Source organism: Sturnira hondurensis, unplaced genomic scaffold, assembly GCF_014824575.4.
Source record: "Sturnira hondurensis isolate 20B ecotype Veracruz unplaced genomic scaffold, ASM1482457v3 Scaffold0005329, whole genome shotgun sequence".
Taxonomy (NCBI): Eukaryota; Metazoa; Chordata; class Mammalia; order Chiroptera; family Phyllostomidae; genus Sturnira; species Sturnira hondurensis.
The window spans coordinates 229,954-247,531 of NW_028077960.1; the positions used below are offsets into that span (position 1 = coordinate 229,954).

General features: G+C 49.1%; 1 protein-coding gene and 1 pseudogene across 1 annotated transcript in view; one reads left to right on the top strand and one right to left on the bottom strand.

The window, feature by feature from the left end:
• ARHGEF18 (Rho/Rac guanine nucleotide exchange factor 18) overlaps positions 1–2,713 on the bottom strand; it is a 71,972-nt gene extending 69,259 nt beyond the window's left edge. The window contains exon 1 of the mRNA XM_037046952.1: positions 2,364–2,713. The gene's annotated coding sequence lies outside the window, so the exon portion shown is untranslated. The remainder of the gene's footprint in view (positions 1–2,363) is intronic.
• A 9,093-nt stretch (positions 2,714–11,806) lies between these two features.
• Positions 11,807–12,453, top strand: LOC118987666 (transmembrane emp24 domain-containing protein 10-like; annotated as a pseudogene).
• The last annotated feature ends 5,125 nt before the right edge of the window (positions 12,454–17,578 follow it).

Below are 17,578 nucleotides of genomic sequence, written 5' to 3' on the forward strand. Positions count from 1 at the left end.
GCGCTCCGCCTCTGTGCCCTCCCAGACCGCACTGGCTTCCTTTTTCTGCGCAACCTTTAAACTCCTGTTCTCAGGGATCTGACCTCTGTCACTTCCTGCTCTTCCTTCTGGCCCTGGTGACCCCTCTGCACCTTCCGCATAACTTCAGCTGTCATATGTAGGTGGCCCAAAACAGGTGTAAAAACTCCCACACTCTCTGCACTGACACCTGTGGGCCATGGCAGACACACGATTGTACACATCCAGCCGGACACATGCACAGAAATCCAGAGAACAGCTCGCGGAGATTTAAACATCGCCTCCTCCTCTGGGCTCCGCGCTTGAGTTCCTCATCTCCCACCTCACACCTTTACCTGGACAGCTACGAAAGCCTCTTGGATCCCCTGGCCTCTGGGAGGAGAGCAGATACAGAACTTCAAGGACACCCAGGGCAGCGAGAAGCCAGGAGGGACCACCATCTAGTTGATGACACAAGGGTGGGGACCCAGGAGCCCAGCACCAGGGAAATAGCGAGCATTGAGCACGGTTGGCAATGGAGGCTTGGGAAAAATCTTGCTTTAAAAGTAGAACAGGAACATTTATTTCTAACAATGGCAGGTGAGCTTGTTATAGAAAGACATAAAAACACTCTCTAACCAACACCTAGCACCCTCTCCAACACCTGTGAACGGCTTAAAAAGCTGGACAAAATTGGAATCCGCCCTGCCCAGTTGGAAGGCACAGGCAGGCAGGGGCTGAGGGGGTCAGGACCCCGGGAGGCAGGGGAGCCTGGTGAGGCAGGCAGACACAATGCAGTGCTGTTTCTCCCAAGCAGTTTGTTGACATAGATACAGTCCTTTGATGTCTGGAAGACAGACCAGAGAGAGGCCCAAGGGTGTGGCTGTCGTCTCTGTTTAGTCCTGTGTTGAGAGCCCGCCCTGCATGCTCTGCATAGAGCTTGAGACCTGCCATCGGGTTCTCTTTTTTAGGCGTGGCCCAGGAAGTTTCTAAGGCTGCGCACTGGGTGCCTGGGTAGGAACTGCTCTGGGAAGCAGAGCTTTGGGACTGGGACAGAGTGGGAGGGGACGGGAAAGCCTGATATGTTTTTTGAGTTCCTACTGTGTGGCGGGCCCTGTGCCACGATCTTACTTGCAAGGTCTGTGACAACCCTTTAATGGAAGAGCAAAGGGAAGGTGGTGTGGTGAAGTCACTTGCCCAGAGTGGGGTGGAGGCAGGGAAGCTGGGACTAGAACCTGCTTCTGGCTGCAAGAGCCATCCCGCCCTCTGTAACCACAGCACTGAGTGCTGGCAGCCGTCTGGCACAGCGGCAGGGCTGGGGAGCCAGCCGTGAGTGGAGGATGGCCCTGCCAAGACTTATAGACTGGTTTGCCCTTGACATTCCATGGGTGCCTCAGGGTCCAGTGGAAAGGCTGCCTCTGTCTGGCCAGAGAGGCTCATGGCCACAGCCAGGAAGCCCAAAGGCAGGCAGCCCTCCCCTGACCTTGCTTGATTATTGAGCACGTTTCTTGGAGTACCTGTAGGAGACTGGGCCAGCCTCCTGAGTGTGCCATTGGGGCCTTTCCTGACCAGCCCCGGCCTCACTCACCAGCTCCATCCTCCTTGGCCTCATCCAACCACTCCAAACCCACCCAGCCCTGGCCATTTCTGGGCCACCTGCCAGAAACCTGCTTGTCGGCCATGTGGCTTTGGGGGCTGGAAGGAAGCAGAGGCTTGGGTGTGCCCTGCACAAAACCACAGCCTTCCTCCCCACTGTGCCCCATCCCAGGCAGCAGGAGGGTGAATCTCCCTGAGCTGGGCCATGGTGGGAGCCTGGAGCACCTCCTGGGGGGCAACCTAGAGGGCTGCCCAGTGGTGGAGGGTCCTTCTCCTTGGAAGAGCTCCAAAGAGTGGGGCGAAGTTATTCTCAGGGCTGGCTCTCAGACGTCAGCCTTAAGCAGAAGTGCTTGTTTTGAAAGTCATACTCTGCAGCCCCAACCTTCAGATTCTGTTTCAAGGAGGCTTGTGGGAGGCCCCCAAATCTTCAGTTTAAGAAGCAAAGCATGCCTGGTGACTCTGCCACAGGGAGCCTGAGACCCTCTCCCCCCCTCCCTTTATCCACTGTCCTGGTCCCCAGACATTGGTTATGAGGAGCTCCATCCTCCCATCTCATCCTGTGGTCCTCTGCAGACCACAGACTTTTGCAGGGCAGACAAGCGGGTCAAACCTCCTTGGTCACTCACTTGAAAGCAGGCTGCCCAGAGGGTGGAGAACAACTGGAGGGACCATCTGTCCATGGCCCCTCAGGCCCCCTGGACCTCACTGCCAATCTGTTTGTGTTGGTTTACCTGTCCCTCAACCCTCCAGCCCCCAAGATGGTCACTCACCACACGGAGACTTGTCCTTGCTTCTGCAGGTGCACGGCCTGGCTACCAGCTCCTCCAAGGCTTCTAGCTTGTCTGGGGGGCACAGCAGTGGGCCAGAGCCTGGGTGACCACAGGGCAACCTCAACTTCCTTTTCCTAATGCTTGTCTGGTGCCCCTATGCCCAGCCGAGGGTCGGCAGGGGCCTGAGTGCAGCTCGGGCCTGGGGTCCTAGAAGCAGGGCTTACCTTCCAACACTGGTCCCTGTGCGCAGGTGTCCTTCGGAGGAGGGTGGGGGATGGGGGAGCCTCGGCACCCTCGCCCCCACCCCAACGGCTTCCTGTAGAACCAACTGCCAAAGAGGAACGGAGCTCTGGGCCTCCCATGGGCACACAGGCAGAGACTTATGGGGACACGAAAGTCACGTGTGTCCACGGAGACACGCTCGCTCAGACACACTCCTGACTCTGCACGGGTGCATGGGTATGCACCTGGTTGCACTGGGCATGGAGACACCTGGGTCCCCACGGTACGCTGGTACATTGTTAATACCTACCTCTCTGACAAAAAAAAAAGGAAGGAAGAGTAAAAAAAGTGAAACTCTGACATGTAGCATCTGCTGATTCCCAAGGCATAAACACTCCCATCACAGCTGATTTCATCTGCCCAGCTGGTGTCAATGAGTGTGGGGTCCGGACGACATGCCCAGACTTGGCTCCAGCATCACTAGGGTAGGCAGGTGCGCAGGCAGGTGGCTTCATGCACACAGGCCTAGGGCTCAGGTAGGTGGACACCTCTGGGCCCAGGGAAACACGGCGGTGTGTAGACAGAGCAGTCTCCCCATAGAGACGGCGGGTGCATGCAGGGCACACCTGGACCCTTCACACGCAGAGATGGCAGGCACACACAGTGTGGGCATGGTGACAAGTGGGAGCACACACCCGCACCCTGAGGCCGGAGGGAGCCCATGAGCAGATGGACAGGCACGGCCAGCTTGTCCTGGCTCCCGGCGCCTGTTGTGAAATGTTCAGGGACTTGGTGAGCTGCTTGTTAAATGCAGCCGTCATAAAAATTTAACTATACAAATCGACAGTCAAATAAATTATGTTAAGTGTAATAACCACTTAAATCCATCACCAGATACTTACTGCTGCTGAACTACGCACTTAAACATGGTTAAAGTGGTAAATGTTATGTCATGTGTGTTTTACCAGGATAAAGTAAAATGGAAACTGCTCACTTTCTAATTATTTTGCTGCATTTGTCTCTTATTCATGCTCTTCAGGTTATATCTACTGAACCTGTTTGGTGGAAATGGTATATAGAAGGCGCTATATACTCTTCTCTATTGGTATAAAGTATAGCTAGACAGTAAGGCCTCGATTAGCATCGTTAGTAGGTTCTGCTTGAAGCAAACTGATGTATGATGGATTCGCCATGAGCTTATGGACATAAACAGAGTTGATTTCCTGCAGCATCTCATCGACCTTACGATGAGACGATGTTGAAAGAAATGATTATTCAAGGACCTGCCGTATCTATCTATCTATCATCAATCATCTACCTGGTTATACGCTATGTGGTATCTTCCCAGTTCCATGTTTGGCGACATTGCACTGGAGCTTCTATGATCAGAGTGTTTACACCATGGAGACTGGCAGATGCAGGAACTTAGCACCCTCCCCCTGAGAGCTGGTGACACCAGCACAAAACTGTGCAAAGGGACCACGTCTGCAGTCACGTACGTGTGAGAGCCCGCAGAGGCACACACGAGGCACCAGGGACGCAAAGGCACGACAGGCCCGTGAACCCCTAGAGACCGGAGGCCGCAGTGACACACCCCGAGAGGGCACAGGGGAGATGCGGACACCAGCGCTGGTGCTCACCGACGCACATTCTCACAGGAGCCTGCGCTGTTGTGTGGGCGCCCTGGACATGGTGCGACCACACAGTGGACTCGAATGCACATGCACACAGGTGCAGAGGTTGGGCGGGTGAGGTCATACTCAGAGATGCTGCCACACGGGTGTCCACGTCGCCCCCGCAAAGCCAGAAGCACACAGGCCTCCAGGCTTCTGAAGCCAGCGTTACCCAGACCTCCACTCTTGTCCTCAGGGGCGTACCCAGGACTCCCGGCCACAAGGATACGCGGGCGTGCGTGCAGGCGGGCACTTTGCAGACACGGATAACGGACCGTCGTGCCCCTGCTCTGGGGAGCTCACGGCCCAGTGTGGGGCAAACTGGGAGGAGGAAAGCGGCCCCCATGGTCCTTCCAGATAGGAAGTAAACCGCGCTGTGACAGGGTGGGTGCGGCGGTGGCTGCTCTGGTCTCCGGGCCGGGGTTGGCCACGGGGCTGGGGAGCGAGGGTGTGGGGGAAGGGCGCTCAAGGAGGAGACTGGGGGGCCAGTCCCGAAGGCCTTCGGGGGTCTGTAGTGCGTTTATGGGCACCACTGGAGGGGTTTGAGCAGGACATGAAGGGGCAGAGTGGGGATAAGCTGGCTTCGAGGAGGCAGGAGCCCAGAGCCCCAGGAAGAGGCCGGAGGGCAGGGCAGGGCAGGGCAGGGCAGCCCCCCCCCCCCCCCAAGGCGGGCCAGGACCTGCGTTCCCCGGGGTCTGCTCTGTCTGCCTCTGTCTCACGTGCTTTTCATTTCTCACCTGCTCTTTTCAAATGAAAAGCTTTCTAAAACCACAGTTCATGTGCAGTCTTAGGTTATACTAGAATCAGGTGTAGCCACAGTGGATGGACAATCCTATACAGTCGTCCCTCGCTATATCCAGTTCACTTATTGCGGCTTCACTGCATCGCGGTTTTTTTAAAAATCTAATTCTGTATCGCTATATTGAGGAGTTTTTGCTATATAGTGGGATTTTGCAGTATATACATATTTATATAATATTTTATATATTATATAAATATGTATGCAGTATATACATAATATTTACATATTTATATATGATTTTCATTATTTTTACCAAAATTTAAAAAACAATATAAAAATATAAAGAATGTTAATTCATACATATTAAAATAATATTAAATCAAAATAAAATACAGCATGTGTTTCATCAGCGGATGAATACTGCACTGTACACAATGGAAGTGCGGCTCGAGGCTACCGCTTGCACAAGTTTGCCTCTGGGAGATTGTACACTGTGCACTATTGGTTGATGGAATGGAAAGTGACCAACCACAGCCCTGTGTTCTGTACCCTGGGTGCTGATTGGCTCAGTGACCAAAGCGTTGTCTGTTTGCTTTTCCGCACTGTGCCCACACATTCAGCATCTCTCCTTGTCCACTTTGCATGGAGGTCTGATCGCTGTGTGTAGTGTTGCTCTGCAGTGTGGTGTTTTTGTGGAATTTTTGTAAAGTTTGAATTTATTTCAAACCCTGCGATGACACCCAAACATTCTGTGCCTTCTAAGGCTTCTGGCAGTGAACCCAAGAGCCAGAGAAATATGCTTACCATCGAAGAAAAGGTGGGACTTTGCCACACGTTAAAGGAAGGCAAAAGCTACGTGGCCATAGGCCACCATTACGGAATCATGAATCTACTGTTCGCTACATAGAGAAAGATAAGAATACTAGGTCTATGGCAACAATGACTTTTACCGAGACTGCAAAGAGGGTGGTCACTTCCCTCGATAAGGCCATTGTGAGGATGGAGTCTGCATAGGCCCTGTGGATAAATGGCTGCAGGGAGAAGAATATCTCCCTGGATACCAGCACCATCCGGTTGAAGGCCAGGAAATTTGACGGTAGTTTTGTGGGGAGCACGGACGTTCATGACGTGAGGAGGATGAAGACGAGGACGTCAACGCAGAAGCAGGACCATAGACTGCTTCTCCCACCAGACCAACCCCATTCAGGGCCAGCAAAGGCTGGTTGGACAAACTTCAGAGATGCTTTGGACACAGGAGCATTTCTCTGCATGGAGAAGCTGCCTCTGCGGATAAAAGCAGCCCAGCAACTCCCCATAACTGTGTTCATCACTCGGAGGAAGAGATCAATTACGCCTACGACTTTAGTGGAAGTAGAACTTATGGTCCCGAAGACACTGCACCACCGGATGAAGCACCTGATGCAGTGGTGCCTCCAGAAGAGCTGTGATGTCCTTCTTGTCTGTGCAGTACATTCATCTCATCGTCATCATCTTCATCGCCATCAGTACTGCACAGCTGCATAATTCATGATCTTCACTATTCAAGTTGTAGTATACTTCACTGGTGAGTACCCATATAGAATTTTATATGTTGTTAAAGTTGTGTAGGTTTAATAGTGTAGAAAGTGTTTAAGAGCATATGAAGTGTTTGTAAGAGTGTGAGAAAGGTTAATAAGAGAGTGGAAAAGGTTTATAGGAGTGTAGGAAGGGTTTATGAAGCCTTAAAATATATATAAATAATAAAATAAATATAACCCTGCTACTTCGCGGATTTTCACCTGTCGCAGGGTCTCTGGAACATAACTTTCTCGATAGGTGAGGGATCACTGTACTAGGTATTTTATTTAATGTAATTGTAAATAGGACTGTTTTCTTAGTTTCTCTTTCTGATAATTCACTATTGGTATATAAAAATGCAAGCAATGTATCCTGCTACTTTACTGATTTTATTTATCAGTTCCTGTAGTCTCTTGGTGGAGTCTTTAGGGTTTTCCATCTACAGTATCATGCCATTTGCAGATATTGACAGTTTTAATTCTTCCTTCCATTTTAGATGTCTTTTACTTCTTTTTCTTGTCTGATTTCTATGGCTAAGGCCCCCAGTGCTGTGTAGAGTAAGGGTGGTGAAAGTGAACATCCCTGTCTTTCCCAGGCTTAAGGAAACGCTTCTAGTTTTTGCTCATTGATATGATGTCGACTATGGGTTTATCATGTATGTCCTTTATCTTGTTGAGGTTGTTCCCTCTACTCCCACTTTCTTGAAAGTTTTTTTGTCATAAACAGGTGCTGGATTTTGTCAAAAGTCTTTTCTGCTTCTATTGCTGTGATCATGTAATTTTATCCTTCGTCTTGTTTCTGTGATGTACCATGTTCATTGATTTTTGGATAGCACAGTGTCCTGGCATCCCAGGAATAATTCCCTCTTGGTTTCTCCCTTTCTCTCTGTCTCTCATCTTAGTCTCCTCTCTCTGGGTTCTCCCTGCTGGAACTTAAGCTCTCTCAGGCCTCGCCCCTGACTCCACTGCTCCCTGCATGCCTCCCTGTCCTGCTCCTTCCTCTCATGGTTCAGTTGCTTCAGAATGATGCCTGCGTGCTCTGTACCTGCCCCTCGCGCTCTGCGCCCAGCCTCCATGCCCACTGCTGGGGTCCCGACTGGCCTCCTGAACACTGACCTCTCACCTGTGCACACCTTTTTAAAAAAATATAGTTTATTGATTATACTATTACAGTTGTCCTATTCCCCGCCTTCATTCCCCTCCACCCTGCACACCCCTCCCCCACCATCCCCCTTTCATTTATATCCATGTGTCACAAGTTCTTTAGATTCTGTATTTCCCATAGTATTTTTGCTCCCCCTGTCTATTTTCTACCCACCGTCTATGCTACTTATTCTCTGTACCTTCTCCCCGCTTCTCTTCCTCCCACTCCCCTGTTGCTAACCCTCCATGTGGTCTTCATTTCTATGGTTCCACTCCTGATCTAGCTGTCCTCTTAGTTTGCTTTTGTTTTAGGTGTGGTTGTTAATAACTGTGAGTTTGCTGTCCTTTCACTGTTCATATTTTTTATCTTCTTTTTCTTAGATAAGTCCCTTTAACATTTCATATAATAAGGGCTTGGTGATGATGAACTCCTTGAACTTGACCTTATCTGAGAAGCACTTTGTCTGCCCTTCCATTCTAAATGAAAGCTTTGATGGATAGAGCAATCTTGGCTGTAGGTCTTTGGATTTCATGACTTGGAATACTTCTTTCCAGCCCCTTCTTGCCTGTAAGGTCTCTTTTGAGAAATCAGCTGACAGTCTGATGGGAACTCCTTTGTAGGTAACTGTCTCCTTATCTCTTGCTGCTTCTAGAATTCTCTCCTTCATTTTCATCTTGGCTAATGTAATTATGATGTGCCTTGGTGTGTTCCTTCTTGGGTCCAACTTCTTTGGCACTCTCTGAGCTTCCTGGATTTCCTGGAAGTCTATTTCCTTTGCCAGACTGGGGAAGTTCTCCTTTATTATTTGTTCAAATAAGTTTTCCACTCGTGGCTGTTCCTCTTCCCCTTCTGATACCCCTATAATTCGGATGTTGGAACATTTAAAGATGTCCTGGAGATTCCTAAGCCTTTCCTCATTTTTTTTGAATTCTTGTTTCTTCATTCTTTTCTGTTTGGTCATTTCTTTCTTCCTTCTGGTCCACTCCCAGTTTCCTTTCCATCACTATTGGTTTCCTGTGCATTTCCCTTCATTTCAATTAGTTCAGCCTTCATTTGTTCCTCTAATTTGTGACTAAAATCAACCAGTTCTGTGAGCATCCTGATCACCAGTATTTTGAACTGTGCATCTGAAAGGTTGACTATTTCTTGGTTGCTTAGAATTATGGGCTCTGGGGCTTTGAGTTGTTCTTGAGCCATAATGTTTCGGTCTGTTTGCACCTGTTATGTATGAGGGGCAGAGCCTTAGGTGTTCACCAGGGCAGGGCAACCCAGTTGCTGGGTTGTGATGCTGTATGTGGGGGCAGGGTCAGAGAGGGAAAAAATAGTGCTTTGCTCCACTGTCTCTCAGATTTCTGTCCCCTCTGCAGCTTCCCACAAGCAAATTGGGCTCTTCTGGTGCTGGTTCCTGGGTGTGTGGGTTTATGTACCCTCCAGGACCCTGTGGGTATCTCCAACGAACTCTCTGTGAGCCTGGGATCCTCTCCCGGCACCTCGACCCCGAAAGTCTTTCCAATTGGTGCTTTAAGGCTCTAATTCCTGCTGGGGCCCTAGTCTGAATGGTCTGTCTCACTGTTTGCTCCTTCACTTGGTTTATCTGTGCGCGAATGTGTGACCACAGTCAGCCAGCTGCCCTGTGTCCTCACTGGGTCCACCCGTTGCCACCCCACATCTGGGATCCACCAACCGCTGCCACCTACGCTCCTGGGTTGGTACCCAACGATCTTTCCTGCTGGACCCCCCTCCGCTGCTGACTCCACCCCTCTTACCGGTCTAGCTGGGTGGTTCGTTGTTGTCGGACTTCTGTACAGTTCAATTTTCTGTGTTTTGGCTGCGTTTTTGTTACTAAAAATTTGTTGTCTTTAAAGTTAATTGTGGGAGGAGGCACAGCGTTTCCACCTTCGCCTCCATCTTGGCCGGAAGTCCCTCACCTGTGCACACCTTGGCTCCTCCACTTCCCCCTCTCACCTCCAGGGAGGGCCCTTACGCCTGCACTACCCTCTCCTGCTTTCCTTGGTGGTAAAATAGACAGGAAGTAAGATGTGTCACTCTAACACCAGCTCAGTGGCATTAATCACATTCAAATCACGGGGCAGCCATTGCCCCTGTCTACTTCAGAACCTTCTCATCTCCCCAAACTGACCTTCTGGCCCCATTAAACACTGACTCCCCACCCCACTCCCCAGCCCTTGCTCCACCATCTACATTCTGTCTCTATGGATCTTGCTCCTCTGGGGACTTCACGCTGTGAGGGTGATCACACAGTGTTTGTCTTTGTGTCTGATTTCCTTCACTGAGAATAATGTTTCTACGGTTTATTCACATTGTAGCAGGTGTGAGAATTCCCTTCCTGTAAAAAAAAAGATTTTATTTATTTATTTCTAGGGAAATAGACAGAGAGAAACATCAATGTGGGGTTGTCTCTCATGTGCCTCTAACCGGGGACCTGGCCCGCAACCCAGGCATGTGTCCTGACCAGGAATCGAACCGGCGACCCTTTGGGTCACAGACCACACTCAATTCACTGAGCCACACCAGCCAGGGCAGAATTTTTCAATGGAATAATACTCTGTTGTGTAGATGGACAAAACTGTGTTTATCCCTTTGTGTGTTGGTGGACACTGGGGTGGCCCCCACCTTTCAGCTTTGTGAATGATGCTGCTGTGAACACGGGTGTGCCAATATCTGTTCAGGTTCCTGATTCCAATCCTTTTGGGTATTTACTTCTGGAGAATTTAAGCCCAGGCATATGAACAGAGATCTTTTCGGCTTTAAGACGTGGCTTTTTCTTGATTGCAATTGTTATTATTGTAATAGCCACCAGAGGGCAGTGTTTTCCACGGACTTCTCTGGGCAAGCTAAGACCCCAGGTCAAAAAGAGGAAAACCAGGCCAGGGCCGAACACCCCAGGGCCAGCGTTAGTGAGGGACCTGGGTGTGGGACACAGATGGCCAATCAGTCTACCTTTCCTCTTCCCACTTTTGATAGAAATGTGGTTCAGTGAAATATTTCTGTGTTGCAGAAAAAATAAAATAATTTCAAGATAGGCTAAAGATAGTATAAACCAAACAAGAGTAATAAAAATTGTAGAAGAAATTCCCAAGGCTATTTTTACAACTAAAGGTTAAAAACATTTTTAAAGAGAAAAATCAAAAACAAAACAAAACAAAACAAACCCCAAGACAGTAAACCCAGAAGCCATGAATGAAAAGATAGGAATAACTGATTATATATAAACTAACAAAAATTTTAGGGTAATTATATTATAAACAAAACCTGAGAAGGTTAATACCTTCATATATAAAGAATTTGTACACATTGAGCCCTGGCTGGTGTGGCTCAGTGGATTGAGTGCCAGCCTGTGAACCAAAGGGTTGCTGGTTCAGTTCCCAGTTAGGACACGTGCCTGGGTTGCAGGCCAGGTCCCCAGTGGGGGGTGTGTGAGAGGCAACCACACACTGATGTTTCTCCCTTGCTCTTTCTCTCTCTAAAAATAAACAAATAAAATGTTTTTTTAAAAGGGTTTGTACACATCGAGAAGAAAAAGGCAAAAAACATGAATAGAAAATTGAGAGAGGACGTGAGCAGGCACATCTCAGACATCAAGAGGCAAGGATCTGTGCAGACAGAGTCGCAGGAGCCCAGAGAGTGTGGACTGCAGTGACAGTGAGCTGTCATTTCGCCCCAGCGGAGTGGCCACCACACTCCTGGTGCAGCCCTGGTGCAGGAGCAACCGCAGGAGAGTGACGACATGCATTTGATTATCGCCTCAGGGTCATTGAAATTGCAGTAAAAACCAAAAACACGTGAGATTCTATAAGCTTAGTTTGTTGATGATTTCTAATATTTTCTTTTAAAAGATTTTATTTATTTATTTTTAGAGAGAGGGGAGAACGAGGGGGAGAAACACCGACTGGTTGCCTCCCTCACGTCCCCGACTGGGAAGCACCACAACTCAGGTCTGGCCGTGGCCAGGATGCCAGCTGGCGACCTTTTGCTCTGCTGGATGACACTCAACCAGCGCTCTGATATTTTCTAATATTGAACAAGAGTTTTCAAGCAGTTGTCATAAAACATGTGAAAGAAAGTGCTAAGAAGGCCACTTCCACATGGCAGAGGCCAGGTGGCGAACGTGTCCAGTGTGTGGCCCAGCAGTCCTGCGTGGCCCTTGCCAGTCAACATGGCTGCTTTTGCCCCAACTCAGCTTGGTCCCTGGGAAGTCCCGCAAGTGCCTCCATGAGGAGCTCCACAGGGGCCTGCTGATGACAGGTGTATCTGAGATCACCCACAACTCTGGGGCACAGGAAGCCTGCTCAGCCACCTCAAGGTCACAGATTTGCTGGCCATACTCTGTACTTCAGGGAGGATGCCACCAAGGGCAAATGTGCCTTTACCACCGAAGATTATATCATGTTCAAAAGTGTGTTCTGAGAGCAAGGAAACAGGACAGATACCTGCCCACCTGGCGATTTGAGACGTGAAGCATGGAGTGCAGGGGGAAGATTACGGAGAGACTGCGAAGACTGTGAGGCTCGGGCCTGTAGAGGTCGAGCTGTGATACCTAGAAGACCTTTCAGAACCTGCCATTCATGATGTCTATGAGACCAAGCAAGAGGAGACGATGCACGACACCAAGACGTCACCAACACCCGGGGCCGGCTCTTCAGCAGCTATTCAATGCTCCACCTCCCTGGGCTGGCCACTGGTCTTCTACCTGCATTGTTTCTTCAAGGCCCAGGAATCGATTGAGGAATGAGGCCCGCTCTTGTCCCACCTGGTGTCTCAGCTGCTGGAGCATCGTAGGCATGTGCCTGGCCTCTGGCTTCCCACCGACAGCACCTGCCAGGCACAGGGACACTTCCTTGTGCCAGAACCGATCTGTCTTGGTGTGGGAGGGCATGGCTTCCCACCTGTACCTCGCAAGTCAATGGGGGACTTCTTTATTCTTTTTTTTAGATTTTATTTATTTTTAGAGAGAGGGGAAGGGAAAGAGAAAGAGAGGGAGAGAAACATCAATGTGTGGTTGCCTCTCATGTGTCCCTACACACAGCCACATGACAGCTCTCGACTGCTGCGTGCTGCGTATAACGCGTCAGACAAGGATGGAACTCTGATTCCACTTACGATGTCCTGGGAAAGACAAAACCACGGGGAAGGAGGTCAGGGACTCCAGCAGTTGGGAATGCCTACAGAGGACACGAGGGATGTGTGGGTAGGCCATGGAACTGTGTTATGTCTCAGTGGTGGTGGTGAATGCGGGACGGTAAGGATCAGTCAGAACTCCTAGACTGTACACCAGAGGATTAAGTTTTACTCGATACAAGTCCTATTTCATTGTTTAAAATGGAAGGAAGGGGGAGGTACTGCCTCCAGTCTCCCGTGAGTGGGGTGGGAAAGGGCACTCAAGCCCAAGGAGAGGAGCTCAGCACTGAAATGAGACGTCGCCCTGGGCAGAGGCTCCGCTGAGATCTGCTCGTCCTCAAAGAAAGAGCCGCCGATCCATCAATTGATCAATCGCAGCACCAGCACCCGTTCTCCAAGGCTCTGCCTGCAGGAGGGGTTATCCCCTTTTTAGGTTTTTCATTTTTCTCAAACACTTGAGCACAAATATTTCAATCCTTTCAAACAAAATTTTCTTTGAATTGTCTGTAGTTCAGAGCTCATTTCTATAAGGTGTCACACCCATCACCCTTTTAATAAATACGAAATTTTGAAAGAATATCACCAGAAGCTGAGGGTTAAGGGAAACTTCGGGGTGTTCTACGTGGAAACACGAAAGGACAATCAGAACGAGATGAGCCCCGTGTGGTCACCCTACTCCTGGCCAAGGCGCTGGAGTGGATGCCCCGCTGGTGAGCCCGTGAGGCAGTAAGCGACACGCAGGTCTGGCTGCCCGCGTCAACAAGGGCCAGACTCACGAGGCAGGTGCGGAGCGACAAGAAAGAGGTTCATGCAGGTGCCACCCGACCTGGGAGGACTGTGGACTCCCATCTCGAAGACCACCCACTCTTTCTTCTCATGCACATGGTCCTGATGGGGAGGGGAGGGCTCTTCCTCTGTACAACTACCTTGCTAGCTTTCCGGGCACTTGGGTCCTGCCCATTCATCTTTCTAGCTTTCCAGTGTGTTCAGTGTAAGAACCTCCCCTGGCCTCGTCTTAGCCAACAGGGGAGACTCCCTGGCACTCCCTGACTATCTACAGAAATGGGGGGAGGCAAGGAAACATGGTTCCAACAGATTGCAGGAGGAAACCCAGTACAAATGCTGGCTGTGGCCTTATCTAGGTAAGTCTTATTTTTTGTGATAGGTAACTCCAATAATAGTCCTGTTATTGTAAAACCAACTCAAATTCCATCAAGCTAAATAGAAGTCCCTGTCCTGACTGGTGTAGCTCAGTGTATTGAGTACCGGCCTGCAAACTAAAGGGTTGAGGGTTCGATTTCCAGTCAGGGCATGTGCCTGGATTGCAGGCCAGGTCCCCAATGATCAGGGTCCCCAACAATGAGAGGTATTGAGTGCCCTGGCACCAGGGGCGTCCAAGCTCCGTATTAAGGAGAGTTAGACTTTCAGTTTTTAGACTCTCATTGTAACTGAGGGGATCGCCTAGCTCTACCTGCATTGTGAGCCAGGAGGGACTATTGGCAAGTGCCGGGTAAGCACCCAGCCCCCTCATCTGTGGAACAGTGGTGGGACAGTAGCAGGGTGCCCCCTGCCTGTCACAGTCAGATGAAATCTGCTTCTCACACAGGACAGTGCATGGTATCTGCTGAGCATCTGTTTTGGACCAGACACTGTGCCAGGTGTGGGAGGCCCTTGGAGAGCTCAGGGCGGGACATACAAGCATATGGCATGTGCTCTTGTGGGAGCCCAGATGAACTTGGACTTGGGGGTCCAAGGAGGCTTCTTCAGGAAGTGATGCCCAGTGGACACCTGAAGAATGAGTGAGGCCAGGGGACCCTGTGACAGCACAGGGCCACAGTGGGGACCAGCAGTGACTGCCCTGCAGCAGGAGGAACAGCCAGTACAAGGAAGCTAGAGACAGCTGCCTCTGTGCTGTGTCTGAGGGCAGGATTTGCTCCAAGGGCAATGGGGAGCCATGGGGAACATTATGCATTGGGTGGGTGGGTGGGCGCTGGTGACAAGTTCTGGGCTTCATTTGAGGAAGATCCTTCTGGCTGACTACAGGGAGAACAGATACAGAGTGTAGGAGGCCAGGAGGCAGGCTTTGGGGGATGCGGTTGCCTGGGGAGAGGGCAGTAGCTTAGCCCAGGCACAGGAGGGAGAGAAGTGGGTAGCTCTGAAGGAGATTCTGGAGGTAGGCGGGTGGGGTTTTGTGCAAGGACAGGAAGTGAGGTGCCTCATGGCTTCTAGCCTGGTTCCCTAGCGGACACAGGGAGGGCCCAGGGTCAACATTTTGATCACATAGCACCAGTTCCCAGCAGTTCATGGGTGTAACGTCCCTGCCTGCTTCCTCCTGTTTGCCCACCCGTATTTCCTGTGCCTCGAATTTCCCAGCAGCAACCCCCCAGTCACCTTGGAAGGGAGAAGGCTGGAGGAAGATTCCCCACCCCAACAGCTGACCCAAAGGCAGGTGACCTCCCGGTCCTCCAGCCGCTGCCTCGCCTCGAGTCCTCTCCACCCGGCTGCCCGTCTCCGCCCCTCCTCCCATCTGGGTGAGTGTTTCTTCCTTAACTCCTTGGTTGTTGGACTTGCATAAAGTTCGATTTTCTGTCAGTTCTGGTTGTTGTTTGTTTTTAAATTGTTGCTGTCCCTCTTTTGGTTGTGCAAGGAGCCCAGTGTGTCTACCTATGCCTCCATCTTGGCCAGAAGTCTGTTCTAACGTGCACAGTTTTGATGCCTAATGAAGCTGTGTGTTTTTCATGTCTCTTGGTCATGTGTTTCATATTTTTCTTATTGATTCCTAAGATTTCTTATATATAAGTATTCTTTGGCCAGTGTTTCAAATATTATTTTTTAGAGGTTCTTGTTTAAGTTTTAAAAAATGTGTTTTGGTCATTGAATGTCAACTATTGGAGAAAAAATGAAGAAAAAGTGTTTTGGCCCAGAAGTTTAAAATTTTTACGTAGTAGAATTTATTAGTCTTTTAAAAAATTATCCCTGGCTGGTGTGGTTCAGTGGATTGAGTGCTGGCCTGTGAACCAAAGGGTTGTGGGTTCGATTCCCAGGCAGGGCACATGCCTGGGTTGCAGGCCAGGTCCCCAGTAGGGGGTGCGGGAGAGGCAACCACACATTGCTATTTCTCTCTCTCTCTCTCTCTCCCTCCTTTTCCTCCCTCTCTAAAAATAAATAAAAACAAAATCTTAAAAAAATACAAAGTTATTGAGACTTTTGGTAAATATTCATCTTTATTTTCCTCTATTGGTGTGCTATTGCTGCTTTTAGCTTTTAACTTTTTACCCATCTGAAATTTACTTGGTTTTGAGAGTTGAAGTGAAGGTCAAACTTAATGTTTTTCCGAATGATTCATCAGTTGTCCAGATCCATTTATTGAATAAGTAGCTTTTTGCATTCAGATTTGGGGGTCCTCACTTATGATACCAATAGTTATCTATATTTGAGTCTGTTAAAGGATTTTCTCTTCTCGTCTCTAAACCTGTCTTTCTTTGTAATCTGTAATATGGTGATATTGTCATAATATTTTTCCCATCCAGGACTATTTATCTGTTTAGTTTTATACATCCCTTAACAATGTTATGATTTCACTCATACTAAGTTATTATAGTTATTATCAATTATTTCCATGTTATACATAGTTTGGGCTGATGTTATAAAATGAGTCACTTCCTTGGTTACATTTTCTGGTGATGGTTGGTCTGTAGCAAAAGTTTTAATATTTACGCATTTACCTTGCATTCCATTACTGTCCCAAATTCCTATGTTTTTCAGTTAGATTTTTCTAGGTTCAATAACGTATCATCTGTAAATAAAGATGATTTCTTCTCCTTTTCTCTGGACGCCTCTTTGCCTTTTTGTTTTTCCTTGTCCCGCAGTGATGGTGAGAGCATTCACGTGCTCGTGGACAAGGATGACTGCGTTCTGACACTGGGGGCAGATTCTTTCCTCAGCTGTGACGTGGAGGCTGTGTTTCCCTGTTAATCATGACAGCAGTGGCTGCTAGACACTTGGTTTCTAGGAAAGTGTGATCTTTTCCCTCCACATGTAACAATTAATAGCAATAGTTACCATTTATTGCCAGGCACTTTTCTAAGCGTTTTGCAGAATTGTTTCACTTAAGTCTTTCAAATAGCCCTCAGAGGTAGGTACTATTGAATAGACATTTACACAGGGAAAAATACTTGTATTTAGAGAACCTTCTCCTCCTCCAAAACAGCCAATGGAATAATCGGAGTTTAAATGCAGGTCATGGAACTTGCAAGCCTGTGTGTTTAACTGCGTGCTGTCTCGCCTTCCTTCCCAGACAATAAAAACCTTCTTCCATCGCTGACTTAGTTTTGATGTGAGGGACAAATCTAGAGTTTATCAAAGAACTTCCTGCCTTCTTTGGAGACACATATGCACTATTTTTTTCTTTCACTTACTGAATTTTGTTTACAAGACTTCTGAATGTTCAGCAGAGTTCTGGTAAATAGAAAGAAGAAAGTCAAAGCTCTTGCCAATTTCAGTGGTGTAAACACTCCTGTCATGGCTGGTTGCAGGCTCCCAACGTGATACTGCTGAGCGGGGAGATGGGGAGGGACGAACTGCCAACCCCGGGTCCTGCTGCATTCCTGACACAAACCGCCGGGGGGGTGGTGGATTACTGCTTTAACATGTGCACGCACACGTACATCACCGGGCATGACTGGGTTGCTACCAACAGCCTCAGTGCGCTGTGCAGAGCCCTGTAAGCAGGAGCATCG